This window comes from Papio anubis, chromosome 16, assembly GCF_008728515.1.
Source record: "Papio anubis isolate 15944 chromosome 16, Panubis1.0, whole genome shotgun sequence".
Lineage (NCBI taxonomy): Eukaryota > Metazoa > Chordata > Mammalia > Primates > Cercopithecidae > Papio > Papio anubis.
In genome coordinates, this window is record NC_044991.1 from 28,245,232 (window position 1) to 28,258,050 (window position 12,819).

The 12,819-nt window shown below is 58.6% G+C and overlaps 2 protein-coding genes and 1 long non-coding RNA gene across 4 annotated transcripts in view; 1 reads left to right on the forward strand and 2 right to left on the reverse strand.

Annotated features, from left to right (window-relative positions):
* Nucleotides 1–12,819, reverse strand: part of RSPH14 (radial spoke head 14 homolog) — an 83,287-nt gene that overhangs the window by 37,985 nt on the left and 32,483 nt on the right. The gene's annotated exons all lie outside the window — the stretch shown is intronic.
* Nucleotides 1–12,819, forward strand: part of GNAZ (G protein subunit alpha z) — a 53,902-nt gene that overhangs the window by 25,785 nt on the left and 15,298 nt on the right. The window lies entirely within an intron of this gene.
* On the reverse strand, nt 8,857–9,645 carry LOC116270756. The gene is made up of 3 exons (XR_004178950.1): nt 9,591–9,645; nt 9,404–9,502; nt 8,857–9,042 (listed from the first exon to the last, which is right to left on the reverse strand). It is a non-coding gene; the product is annotated as an uncharacterized LOC116270756 (long non-coding RNA).

The window sequence follows — 12,819 nt, forward strand, 5'->3', positions numbered from 1 at the left end:
CACCAGTCTCCTACCAGCATGTAGGTCCAGGAACAGCAGCCAGCCCCGCAACCCCATCTTGAGCCTGAGAGTCTGGCAGAGATGGGGTTAAGAGCTCTTTAGAAGGGATAAGCCAGGTCCTGGTGGAAAGGGGACGACGTGAAAGCAGGTGTTGGGATTCTTTCACAGTGGCATGGGCACAGCCCGAGGGAGACCTGGGCCCAGTGCCAAGCACTGGGGGCTTGAGAGTGGAGTTACTGGAGAGAGTGGGGAGCCAGGTGAAGCAGTGGAGCAGTGTGCTCAGGCCCAGCCAATACAGAAGGTCTAGCACACGAAGGGGGCCACAGCCAGGAGTGGCAGTGGTAGAGGCTGTGGCAGACAAGGGAGGGGCTGTCTTGCCCAGCAGGACGCCCTGAGCACAGATTTCAAGTCTCTCCTTAAGAGAGAGGCCTTTGACCCTGGGGATGGGATAGTGGGGGCAAACAAGGAGTCATGAAGTTGTGGGTGCCCTGGGGCTAGCGGAGGGTGATACTGGGAGACAAGGGCCCAGCCTCCCACTTGGGAGCACTGGCCTCTGAGGTCACTCCTTGCTTCACCCAGTCCTAAGGCAAGCTTTATTCTTTGGGTTCAGCCGAGAGCAACAATGGTTCTAGCTTTGGCCCTGTGCCCCAGCCAGGGAAACTGGACAGCTCCAGGCTGTGGCCATGGTGCTAGGAGCCTGAGTGTTCTGAGAGAGGATCTTCGGCTTTCATCAGGCAGCTGGGGAGGCAGGCTTGCCTCCCTCCACTCTTCGCTTCAGGGCTCTCCCTGGAACTGTGCCTACGTGTTGATGGCATGCCTGGGGGAAACGAATGATGGATGGGCAGGCAGGTGTGTACACAGGCAGCTGCATCCACCCTGCTCCCAGTGTGTATCTGTGTGCTCTCCAGGGTTCTGCCCCTTACCCTATGGTTGCCCCCAGTTCAGCCCCATGTGTGGTTCTGGGCAGAGGGGACATCCCAGCAGATGAGTGAGGTCAGGCTCCCTTGATGAGGCATGGCCATGGGCAGAGGCCTTGGGGCTGAGAAGCTGCAAGGCAAAATGACGTGCTCAGGCTGGACCCCTGGGACAGTGCCATGGTGGGTCTGCCAGCCACCCTGCAGCTGCCAGTCACACGGGCTTGCACCACTGGCCTCATCCATCAACTCAGTGGCAGGCATGGCAAATTCCCCAGACACCAGGCCTGGCTCCCAGTTGCATCCTTTGACCGGCTGTGCCCGCAGGTGTGCTGGACCCAGGAGGCAGGATACCTGGGCCTTGAGTTGGTCCAGTGTTTCATGGAGGGCTTCGGCTGTTACCTTTGCTTTCTGAACTTGTCAGTGAGGAGATGACCCAGGTGTCTTCACAGATGGGCCCAAGGCTAGGCCTTTGCCTGCCAGCAGCCCTCTCAGCTCTGCCTGGCCTGTGCCTCCCACCTTGCTGCCTCTCTCTTCTCTCCTTCTGCTCCAGCCGTGGTCAACATGTTTTGCTCCAGCAATATTGCTCTGTCCAGCCTTAAGCTTGTAACGATCCTGATACCTGCCTCTCATCCCCCTGCCCTTATCCTTCAGGTCTCATCCCAAGTGGCGCCTCCTGGGAGGCCTTTTCTAACCTAGCCTGGCACCTGTACACCCCTCTATCTAGTAATGTGTGAGTGAGCTCCTCAGGGCAGGCCCTGGATGGGCTGGGGGCCGCTGTGGGCCCTCTCATCTCTAGTCTTCCCTCTCCCAGGGCTGTCCCTGGGGAGAGCCACGGTGGGCAGCCATGAGCAGGGACAGCAGCCACTGGCCTGGCCTCAGGGATCCCTGTGAGGTTCCAGGCATTCAGGGCATTTTCTAAAGGGAGGGGCTGGCAGCCAGGCTGGCACACCCACCATCATCAGCCTGGTTTCTGCAGGCCTGGGGAAGTGGTTGTTCACCAGAAAAGGAAATTCTTGATGAGAAACCCAAGCAAGGCTGGAAATTCACTGGATTCCAAATGATTCTGACCTTTCATGCTCTACCAGTAATATGTGGAGATGGAAAACAAACAGGCTGCCGAGGAAAGACAATCCCCTCCCGCGATTCCTCCCGCTGGCTGGGCTGGCCCTGGAGGTGGACTGGCCCCCAGAATGGTGCCGGCAGTGAGGACAGCCTGCCTCCAGCCGCGCCAGGGCCAGGGCCAGTGCTGGCATAGGGGCTGGCACAGGGCTGCCACTCTCTGCCGTCTCATTTTGGAATGTGCTGAACTGTCCTCCCTGGGCCCTGTCAAAGGCAAGGCAGCCAAGAACAGGCCATGCTCGTTTTCACAAAAGCCGAATGAACCTTGGGGCCCAGTGCCAGGGCTCTGGACATGGCTTCTCCATGGCTCTGCTTCTGTGCTCAGCTCCCAAGGCCTCATCTTCCCTGATGCTGGCGGTGCCTCCCCACCCCCACGCCTGGCGAAGGAGCCACAGCCCCCCGGCCCACCCGCTGGCTTCTGCGTCAGCACGTTGCCAAGGAGAACATCAGTGTCTCTGGGCTCCCAGGTGTGAGGGCTGCAGTGAGTGCAGGGCAGCACCTCAGAGCGGGGAAGGCAGATTTCAGGGTGTCTGTGGAGTATGGCAGCAAGCCATATAGGGAGCCGCGCCCCTCCATGGCCACAGTTCCCAACCTCATCCGAAGGAGTTGGTGGACCATTGTCCTGACCAGGGCCGAGCCCTGCAGGTGTGGCAGGCACCCCCCGGTGCCCCCAAGCCCAACACTCAGCTGGGGCTTCCTCAGGCAGCAGGGGAGGCCTGAACACAGCGCAGCAACGCAAGAGGGTTTTTCTGGCGCACCTGTCCCCTGAACGATCCCATGGGGCAGCAGTGCCTGTTAGTTTTGTCACAGATCGAGGCACCAAGGCTCAGGCACACGGCCAGTGCTGTGGGCCCCCAGCCCTCAAGTCCACGAGGACAGTTCCTGAGAGGCCATGTGTCACACACAGGACCCACCATGGGCCTCCCACTTAGCCAGAGCCATGGCAGAGGCTCTGCCCCTCCTCTTTAGTACATTCACACAAGGGTCAGTCAGCAAAGACAGTCACTCTGCTGCCCTAGGAGGGAAAGGCAAAGAGGAGAAGCTGGCACCTACCAGCCCACGCTGAGGGGCAGACCCAGGTGGTTGTGGCCAGCAGAGCCTGAGTCTTCACTCAGCCCCACTGGAGGCACCTGAGGGGGTAGGTGGGCACTTGCTGCCCAATCTCTGCCCTTGCGGATCAGCTGATGGGCTTTGCCGGCCGCCTAATGCTGTGGGATCCTTCAGAAGGCGAGATTAAAAGGTCTGGTTGTAAAGTGTCAAATGTTCTCATGTGGAAACCCACAGGGAGCTCACTGCCCATTTCCCGACGGAGCTGTCAGCACTCCCAGCCCTGCGGCGGGTCTGTTGTGCACCTGTGATGGACCTGCTGTGCGGGCGCAAGGCTCAGGCAGGGGCTGGGCATGAGGGTTAGCGCAACTCTCCCAGCAGCACAGGGAACTGGGGGACAAGCAGGAGGCAGCCACACCAGCCCAGCCATAGCTTCATTTCCACAAAGCCTCGTGCTGCCAGGGACACCTGCCCTGTCTTTCTAGAGCTGGCAGGCAGCAGTTCCCAGCGGTGTCCCCATTGTGCTTTCATCCGGGACCCAAGGTAGTCACTTGAGCCCCATAGGCAGGCTGGGTCACAGCAAGGTGCACCGTGGGAGGCCTGGTGTCTCTGTCACTTATCTGAGAGACAGCTGGTCAACATGTTATCAGTGAGCGTACCCAGGGAACGGGGGACCTAAGAACATGCCTTTTGTGGGGCAAGTTCTGCAGGTGGCAAGTGCTTGAGCAGCCAGCCTCCAGGCAGGTGGCCTCTGCCCAGCCCTGATAGTGGTCCCTCATCCTGGGCTATTGGCTTCCTGCGGAACCCCTCCCCACTCCAGGGCAGGTCAGCACCCCTAGCACACCATGAGGGCAGGTCCACACCCACCCGGCACAGCCGGTGCTATGAGCAGAGGGCCTGGCACACAGTGAGTGCTCTGCAGACTTTGTGGAGCGGGCGGAAGGCGGTAGGCTTGGAAAAAGCTGGAGCTCCAAGGCCCTGGCTTCTGGGTGCAGAGCAGCTGGGACACTCAGCCCTTCCCGAGGAGACCCACTGCTGTTCCGTAACAGGAGTGTGTGCAGTGCCCTGAGGAGGGGCTGCCCAAGGCCGTCCTGTGAACACAGCATGTTCCTACCACCCTAGTGCTGCGGTTTATCATTTACCCCAAAAAGGGAGCTTGTTTTAGTGCTTTAAAAATGGAGTTTAAACATTTGTACCATAAAATGGTGTGTTGTGGGTGAAACAAGGTGTTTCCAGTAAGACAGGCTTCCACCTATTGATGACAGAGCTGGTTATATTTGTCCAAAGAGGGAATTACAAATGGCCAATAGCCAGACACGGATGATCCCCTCTGCCCAGCATACCAGGGCTTAGATTGAGAAGGGACCTTGCACATTCTTCAGTGTCCTTAACCAGCCGGCTTTGCAGATGAGGACACTGAGCCTCAGAGAGGCTCCTTCACATACCCTAGGGCTGAGACACTGGCTCTCAGGGAAGGTCCTGGCACTGGCCCCTGGGAATTCCAGCGGCCCCCTCTTCACCCTACTGCTCCTACATCCTGTGGGTGCTGGGGTGCTCCAGCAAGGGCCTTGGGGCTATAGACTGGGTTCCACCCTGGGAGCTGCTGTGTAGCCAGCGTCCCCTCAGGAGAGTGGAGGACAGTGACACCTGGGCTTGGGAGAAGTGAGCGGCTGTCAAGGTTGACACTCCCCTCCTCTCTTTGTCTCCTGGCCTAGTCAGTGGCAGGATCACAGGGAGCCCTAGCAGAACATGGTCTCACTCTGCCTCTTGTTCCTGACCTGGTCAAGGGCATAGCTCCAAGCCAGAAGGCCTGCCGCCCTTTTCCCGACACACACAGGTCTCCCAAGCAGCTCCCTCTGATCTTGCAATGTGCCAGGGCCACATGCAGTTTGTTTGCAGCATCCTTAAGTTATAATGACCCTGGAACAGCAGAGCCTCCTGACCAGATCCAGAAGCAGGGCCAGGCTGGCACACTGGGCTCCCGAGGACTGGACGGCCCCCATGGCAGTGCAGCTTGACAGGCTCCACAGGGGTGGGAGACACAGAGGACCAAGCCCACAGCAGCACCCTGATGGCACCTCGCTTGGCAGGCGTGGAATTGGGAGCAGGGCTCAGCTGGCCACATGATATCCCCAGCCCGTATCCCTCTCTAAGCTTGGCCTGGCTTCCCCTCTATGGCCTGTTATCCTTCCTGAGCACTGGAGCGGCGGGGCCAGCCTCAAGAGGGCTGGGCACACATCTATAGCTGGGCCACCCGTGGCCTAGAGGCCCCACCAACACTTGTGAACAGCCCCTGCCATCCCTTCAGCACCGGCTCCCCACATCCAAGTTCCCTTGCCTCATTGCCCAGCACTCAGCCTTAACTGGCGCTGCGGCCACCTCAGTCAGCCTTGGGCCACTCTGAGCCTGTGGCCGGTGCTCAGCGAATGCTGGCTATCCGCTCGCCTAGGGTCCCAGGCTTTTTGCATGAGCCCATGGGGTGCTGGCTCAAGCCCAAGATGGGAGAGGGATGAGCAGGGAGGGGTGGAAAAGGCAGCATGTCCTGGCACCTAAATTGAGGCCCTTGCTAGCACATCCGTCCTTGGGTTAGCTCCTTCCTTTGCTCCAAGGGAGGATGCAGCCACAAGGCCCCTGTCAACAGCAGCTTCTCCTTTCTTGTCACACTGGGAGCTTCCAAGGGCGGGGCCATTTCTTAGCCTGCCTTGTACAGCGGCTCCTTGTCCTGGGTAGGTCCTTGGTCAGAGGTCAGCCGCAAGGCAGGAGGAGGCAGGGCCCTGGGCTCAAGCCCCTGCTGCTTGGGCTGCCCCCACACCTGCTCTGCCTGCAGGGCCTTTTCCTTTGGCCCCCAGCTGCTTGTTGTCATGAACCTGGTGGCTCGGTCGTTCAGTGCATCAGCCACCCCTCCATGCTAGTCACCTCCTGCTGTGTCACTAGAGGCCATTCCCAGGGCACAAGCTCTCACTGAACACAGCAGGGCAGCAGCCAGGATGCCAGCCCCATCGCTCCGTCTCCTCCACCATGATGATGTTGTCAGGAGCCTTGGCAGAACTTCCATGGGGATGTCCATGGTGTTCCTTAGACCTCTCAGACTAGTGCTCCTGCCACAGCGTGTCAGCCTGAGTGGGCTCTGCCAGGCCCTCCTTTTTGGGAAGGTAGGGGTCAGTCTCTTGCTCTAGTGCTGGTAAGCCTTGAGGGAGGAGGGAGGAGAGCAAGCAAGCTCTCTTCGGCACCGTGCCGGGCAGGGCTGCCCCCTGCAGAGGAGAGTACTGAGACTCAGGGCTAGTGGTGGCAGAGCCTCCTTTTGTGCATGCCAGGGCAGTGAGGGGCTAGAGCTGGCTCATACTGGCTCACAAGAGCTAATTTTTCAATTTTCAGGACATTTGTGAGCTGTTTGACATTATATTTGTGGCTTCAAATCAGCCAGGTGGGAGTAATCACAACCCTGGAATTGGCAAATGCTACAAAACAGTTCTACTCCTCCCCAGCCCCCGCCTCCATGCCAGTTGTTAGACCAGCGCACCACAGCCAGTGACTCCCAAGCGTGGCGGGAAGAGTCTGCCAGCCAGGCTCAGTCACTGGGGTATGGCAGGATTGATCCGCTTCTGCCATCTTACTGAAGAACTTGACAGTGTCCTTGCCTTTCGGTCCCCCACTGTGCTTCCCCAGTGACTCCCAGCTCTGACCCTGTGGCCGCATGGTTTGTGTCTGTTCGTGTTTACGCCGCTGGAGAAAGGGAATTTGCCAGAGCGGCTCCTCACTTGCCTGCCTCCCTCCCGCTCTTCCTCGGCAGATTTTAGAGAATCCTACTCCATAGAGAGCAACCTTGGATTGGCTAACATGAGACCACAAGCTGGGGGCCCTCTGATGTTCTCCATCCGAGAACAAGGCCTCTGACATCCATGCAGGAAGCAGTCCTCGTTCACGCAGTATGTGTGGGCCCTGGGCCCGACAAACTCAGTCTAGGGACAGAGACGGTCCTATCCCTTCCTCCCCCAGGTCAGCTGGGGATGGCATCAAGCAGCCCCTGGAGGACCTATGTAGCCAGGGCTGGCCTCAGGCTGGCTTCCCCAGTGCCTACGAATGCTGGCCACATGCTCTCTGTGACTCGCCCTGAGCCTTCCCTCGGAAGCAGTTTTCTAGGTGCAGAGAAGCCAGGCGCGGGGGCCTCCTCTGTCCCAAAGACCAACTTTGCAGGAGAGAAGGGAACCTAGACATTGGGAGCAGGGCCTGGGCAGATTGGGATGAACGTGGAGGGTGGTGATCTGATCTGGACCTTGCAGAATCCAATCAAGGCTGCGGGGGAGCAGTGGGGACAGTCAACAAAGGCAGGACTGAGGGGGCTGTTGGGGGGCCATGGAGAGCACAGAGCTATGCACAGTGCCCTGCGGCAGGGGTGACGGAGGACCAGGCGGCATAAGGTCCAAGCAGGCAGGGCAAGGTCCCATGCACAGTGTCCAATCCCAAGTGTGGCCCAGGGTGGGCATTGCTGCCTGAGCGCCCTGTGATGACGGAGCCAGGATTCAGCCCCAGGACCGTGTCCCTCCCAGTTTATGCACCTCCTGCTCTGCCTCGTGATCAGGCTGGATGCTCACAATGATGCCCTGCCTGAACTGTTCCAAGAGCTTCAGGGCAGAGCTGCTTCCCACCCCACATCCCCTCAACCTGCATCTGCTAGGCTTGCCCAGGCCAGCGGGTAATTAATTTCCTGAGCGCATTAGTTCTGCTCGATGCACACACATGAGAACAGCTCTGGGTTTTAAGACACAGATTACTATTGTTTTAAGGGATTTGTATAATCCAATAACTGAAAAACAATTTTCCACTATCTAGAACAGACTCCATGGTGGAGGCTGAGAGTGCTGGGGGCCTTGCTAACTTGGAGGTCCCTAGTAACCAGTGTAGATGGGGGGGATCTGCCACTCAGGGGAGTCCTGTGACCGGCCCTGAACAACACAAGAGCGCAGCGAGAACGGGATGCAGCTGAAGGCTCTGTGCTGACTGGATGCATAGCCCTCTTCATCCGAGGCCCCACTGGCTTAGTCTAGTTTCTGGAGAGATTGGAATGACAGTCAGCTAGGGGGTATGGCCCTGGGCATCTCACGGGGGACACCCAGTGTTGGCCAGGGCAGAGTGAAATGTGCTCCTTCTCCCTGCACGTGGCTCCCGTCTAGATAGTGGACAAGCTTAGGCCAGCTCAGGAGCCTGGCTGCAGCTCACCCTAATCCCTGCTTCATCACACCTCGTGGTGGACATGTCCTCAGCTCATGTACTTTCTCTAATTTCATTAATAATGAAACCAGAGTCGGCTGGGGCCCTGGGCCTTGTGTCCTAAGGGTTCCAGCCTAGGCCGGCCAGGGCCACAGCCCCACACACCTTTTCCTAGCCTGTGGTGACCACGGGAGAAGCACAGCAGCATCCTGACCAAGGGGGCCTGGAGCCTTGAAGGCAGCTTGGCCCAGCTGGAGGAGTAACAATGGGCAAGTCCCTGGCCCGCAGGGCCACCCAGCTCAAGCAATAACGACCCAAATATCTATTTTTTGAGGGTGAATATTTTTGAAAACCATCTTTTTGGCCACAGGCAGAGGTTCCCCACTGGGATCTCTCCCCACTACCCCCAGTTTCTCATGTCCCTCCCAGGAAAGAGCCTGAGCCTGCTGCAGAGGGGCTCACAAGCCCTTGAGCCTACAGGTGTGGGTCTGAGGCTGCAGTGCCAGTGGCTAGGAGTGCAGGGTGCACCCACCTTGCCGAACAAAGCAAAGGCAAACCAGGCAAGGGTATCGGGCTTGGGTTCCTGGGGATTCTGGAGCCGAAACTAGGAGGGGTTTCTCACACTGTGGTTTCTTCGCATGGTGATGGCGTGCAAGCCCCTGGCCAGGCCTGTGTCTGTGTTGACAGCTTCCGGTCTACAACACACCTGTGTCATGCTGTTTGTTAATTTCCCTTCAGCGACTGACACTGGCTGGTGGGGAGAGAGGGGGGCAGGTTACTTAAAAGCAAGATTTAACACAAAAACAAATAGGAGACAGTTCTCAGCGGAAACAGAAATGGACTGGGGCTTTGGAAGAGGCCAGTCCTCCCAGTAGGGCAGGAGAGCATATAGGGTCAATGTGAGAGCAGGTGGGACCCAGGTGCTGAGGGTGCCCACGGCCTCCCTTTCTGGGTCTGGGTGTGAAATCAGGGAGCCGGACACAGGAACTCCAGGCCCTTTCAGAGCAAATACTCCCAACATCTTGACATTTTATGTCCCAGGACTGGGAGTCTTTGAGCATTGCTAAGTCACCACCTCCGGTCACATGATGCCTGCCACATATCACACTTACCCTGGGGCTCTGCCTCCTTAGCAACTTTGACCAACACCTGTGGGAATACGGAGGGTCTCATTTGGACCTAAGACCCTGCAAGTCAGTGATGATTGAGATCTGGTGAGAGCAAAAAAGCAAAACAGAGTGACATGAGGGTGAGGGGGGTGGCGACTTGGGCCTGTGCTGGGGAACAGCAGCCACCCACCTGCAGGGCTGGACAGGGGTGCCAACATCCTGGAGGCTGCACGCGGACTTCTGGGAGAGCTCTGTCTGGTGGGTGAAGGCCAGCTGAGGCATGAGAAAGTGTTCCGGGTACAGCACCACCTCCATCTCACACTGGGCCCTGGCACTGTGGCTGGGGCCCTGGCCTGGCTGGGGCCCAGGGTAGTCATGTGGACCTGTGTCCATCTGGACTGCCCAGGTGGAGGTTGGCCCAGCAGCACAGCTCCTGGGCTCCCGCCCCTCCCCTGGCTAGTGAGGAGGTAGGGCAGTTCTGGAAGTACTCTGAAGGCTCAGGCTGTAAGATAGCATGTGTGTGCTGGCTGACAACAGAATAGTGGAAATGGAAGGCCCGGAGATGTGAGCAGTTGGCAGAGCCTGGCACAGGGCGTGCTGGTGCCCCACATGCACAACCTCTAAGCCTCCCAGCCCGAAGGGGGTCCCCACCACACAGATGAGGAAACTCAGGTTTCAGGAAAAGTCCCTGCGGCAAAGTGGGGGGTCTTCTGACCTGGAGGTCCCGCCGCTGCCCAGGGGAATGGGCAGGGCTGGGAAGCAGCCACCCTTGCCATTACTGCGGGTCACCCCACCCCCTCCACACTGCACACATAGGGAAACCAGGAAGGGCAGACAGGACTGCCCAGGCAGGGTGGCAAGGCCGAACCACTGCGGGAGGCAGGGAGCAGCATGCTCAGCTGTTTCTGGCAGGTTCAGAGCAAGGGCTTTTCAGGCCATTAGGGCCTGAGCTAGGGCTTTAGCGGCAGCCTGTTATCTTGTTTAAACAGCCCTTGCTGTTTGAAGTGCCAGGCTTGGCTTGTGCTGTTACTATGAGCACTGTAATTGTCACCAGGCATAGTTGCAGGGAGGAGGGGGCCACCGGCAAGCAGAGGCTCTGACTTCTGGACTCGGCCGGAACACACCCCTGCCCTGGCCCCCATCCCAGAGGAGCCCCATCTGTCACTGGCCTGGGACCTACAAACCTGAGTACTCTGTAAAATGAGCCCCTCCCAAGCTGCCCATGCCCTCCTGAGCTGCCTGCATGGGCAGCTGAGCAGCCCTGTGCGGATGGGCAGCCCTGTGCGGTGGCTTTTCTCATCCCCAGGGAAAAGTCAAGGGCCTCATGAAAACCCAGGGCCTGTGAGTGTCTGAGGGCAGGAGTTGTGGCCACCCCAGGTTGTCAGTCCTCCTGTGCCACTCGAGAGTCTCCACTTCAGCCAGGCCAGTCCTGTGAACTGGGGGCCTCTGTCTGCAGGTGGCAGCAGCTGGGGTGTAGGGAGCAGAAGCTGGGGCAGGAGCAGGGGTCCCAAGCATAGTGTTCCAGCAAGAAGCACCAGAACCCACCAAGGGAGCGCAACAGTGGAGTTGGGTCTTGGGGCCTCTGCACACAGAACCCCAGGGGGTTGGCCACAGGATGTGAAGATAAAACCCACAGCTTCATTCACCAGAATACAGGATCAGATAGTTCCTGCTTGTTTTAAAGCCAGAAGAGCACCTACTTATCAAATGCCTCTTCAGTCTGTTCTGCCAGATTGACCCATTGACTGACGAAGCCACAGTGAGGAAGGACACAGGCCAGCTGTCGCTGGAGGGCCAGCCTAGGGCAGGGCCTGCTGCGGGGGAGGGAGGCCCAGCCTGAGCCCATTCAGAGCCTCCTACAGGTGCCCATCACTCACCCCAGCCACACTCTAGGCATCCACAGAAGTGGCGGGTCTGAGTGTGAGGCCTGTGCCCGCTACCCTGACCCAGCCCATCTGTGGGCCAGGAGCAGGTGCATCTGTGCAGAAGGGTGGGGCCAGGGGCACGCGGGTGGGGAGCAACCAGGCAATCCCAACCCCTGCCCCCATGCACAGCTGCCACGCTAAACACCTGCAGCATGTGCCATCTGGCCCTGCCTGCCATCCGCCCCATGCTGGGCAGAGCTGGGTAGAGCAGTCCCCAAGCAGAGAGCACTGTGCTCATAGGCAGACCATGGGCAATGAGAACAGGGGCCAATGGTGCTAAAAGCTGTGCAGCAAATTAAAAGGGTTGGGGTTGTGACTAGGGCTTACTTCAGGTGAAGGAGTCTGGTAGCTGACTAGCTACACAAACCCAAGAGCAACCCATGCAGGGTAGCACAGCAAAGGCCTTGAGGCGACAGAGACAGGAGCAGGAGTCAGGAGATAAGCTGGAAGGGGCCTGGATTACACATCCTGCCATGGGAGGTACTGGAGGGTTTGTACAGGGGGCAGCCCCAGAGCAGAAGCAGGTAGGTGGATCCTGAGGAGACATGACCGTGGTGGAATGGGAAGGAGATTGCCCAGAGGTGCCCTCATGGGACAGAACGCAGAGCCATAGCCCAGAACGGGCCCTCTGCATGCTATGGAGCAGGGCCCCAGCTTCCTGCCTGGTAGGCTGTGTCATGGCCTGGGACCTTTCTTCCCAGGCGGGAGTCATCTCCACCTGTTCCCTGGCTGGCACAGCCTGGTGTTGGCCACCCCAAGTGTTAGCATTCTCTGCTGCTAGAGAGGTGGGGTCCCTCTCTGGGGACTCCGTACTCTGAAGTCAGGATTTTGCTATGCTCTTTTCTGTCCTTTGAGGCAGGAGAGTGCTGTGCATGCTGCAGGAGCTTAGGAATTGTCTGAGGGTGACCAGCGGGGGTCCAGAGGAAAGGTGCTAGGAAGACATGGAGGCTTCCAGGGGAGGCTGGGCCCGAAGCTCAGCTCCATATCTGATGTGTCGTCTTAGGAAGAGCAGTGTCTTCATGAGGCCTGGACAGTGCCTGGGTGGGAGATAGTGGGCTCCAGCCTTCTTGGAAGACCTGTTGACCATGTTTCTCTTGTGATGTACTTCACTGTCACCCAGAATAACTGCTGTCTCACCACTACCAGGACCCGAGCCTCTAGGGTAAGGTAGACTTCACGGAAAACCAAGGCAGCCCAAGTGAGCCTGGCAGCAGAGCCAAGGGCAGCCCCACCAGAGCCTGCTGGCACCCAGAGGCCGGGGTGGGCCTGCCATCCCAGGGCCCCGAGCTCTGCCCCCACTCTTTAGGATTGCACCCTGCCTTGTTAAGGGATGAGCTGCTGCTCCTCTCAGGTCTTTTTGGGAGTCCTGAATCTGAAGTGAGCCTGGGAGAAAGGGAGTCAGAAGAGGGTTGGGTGCTGAGCCGAGCGAGGGTCTCAAAACCAAGGGGACTCCAGAGCACGGGTATCCAGGGCCTACACTTGGGAGGCCTGTGG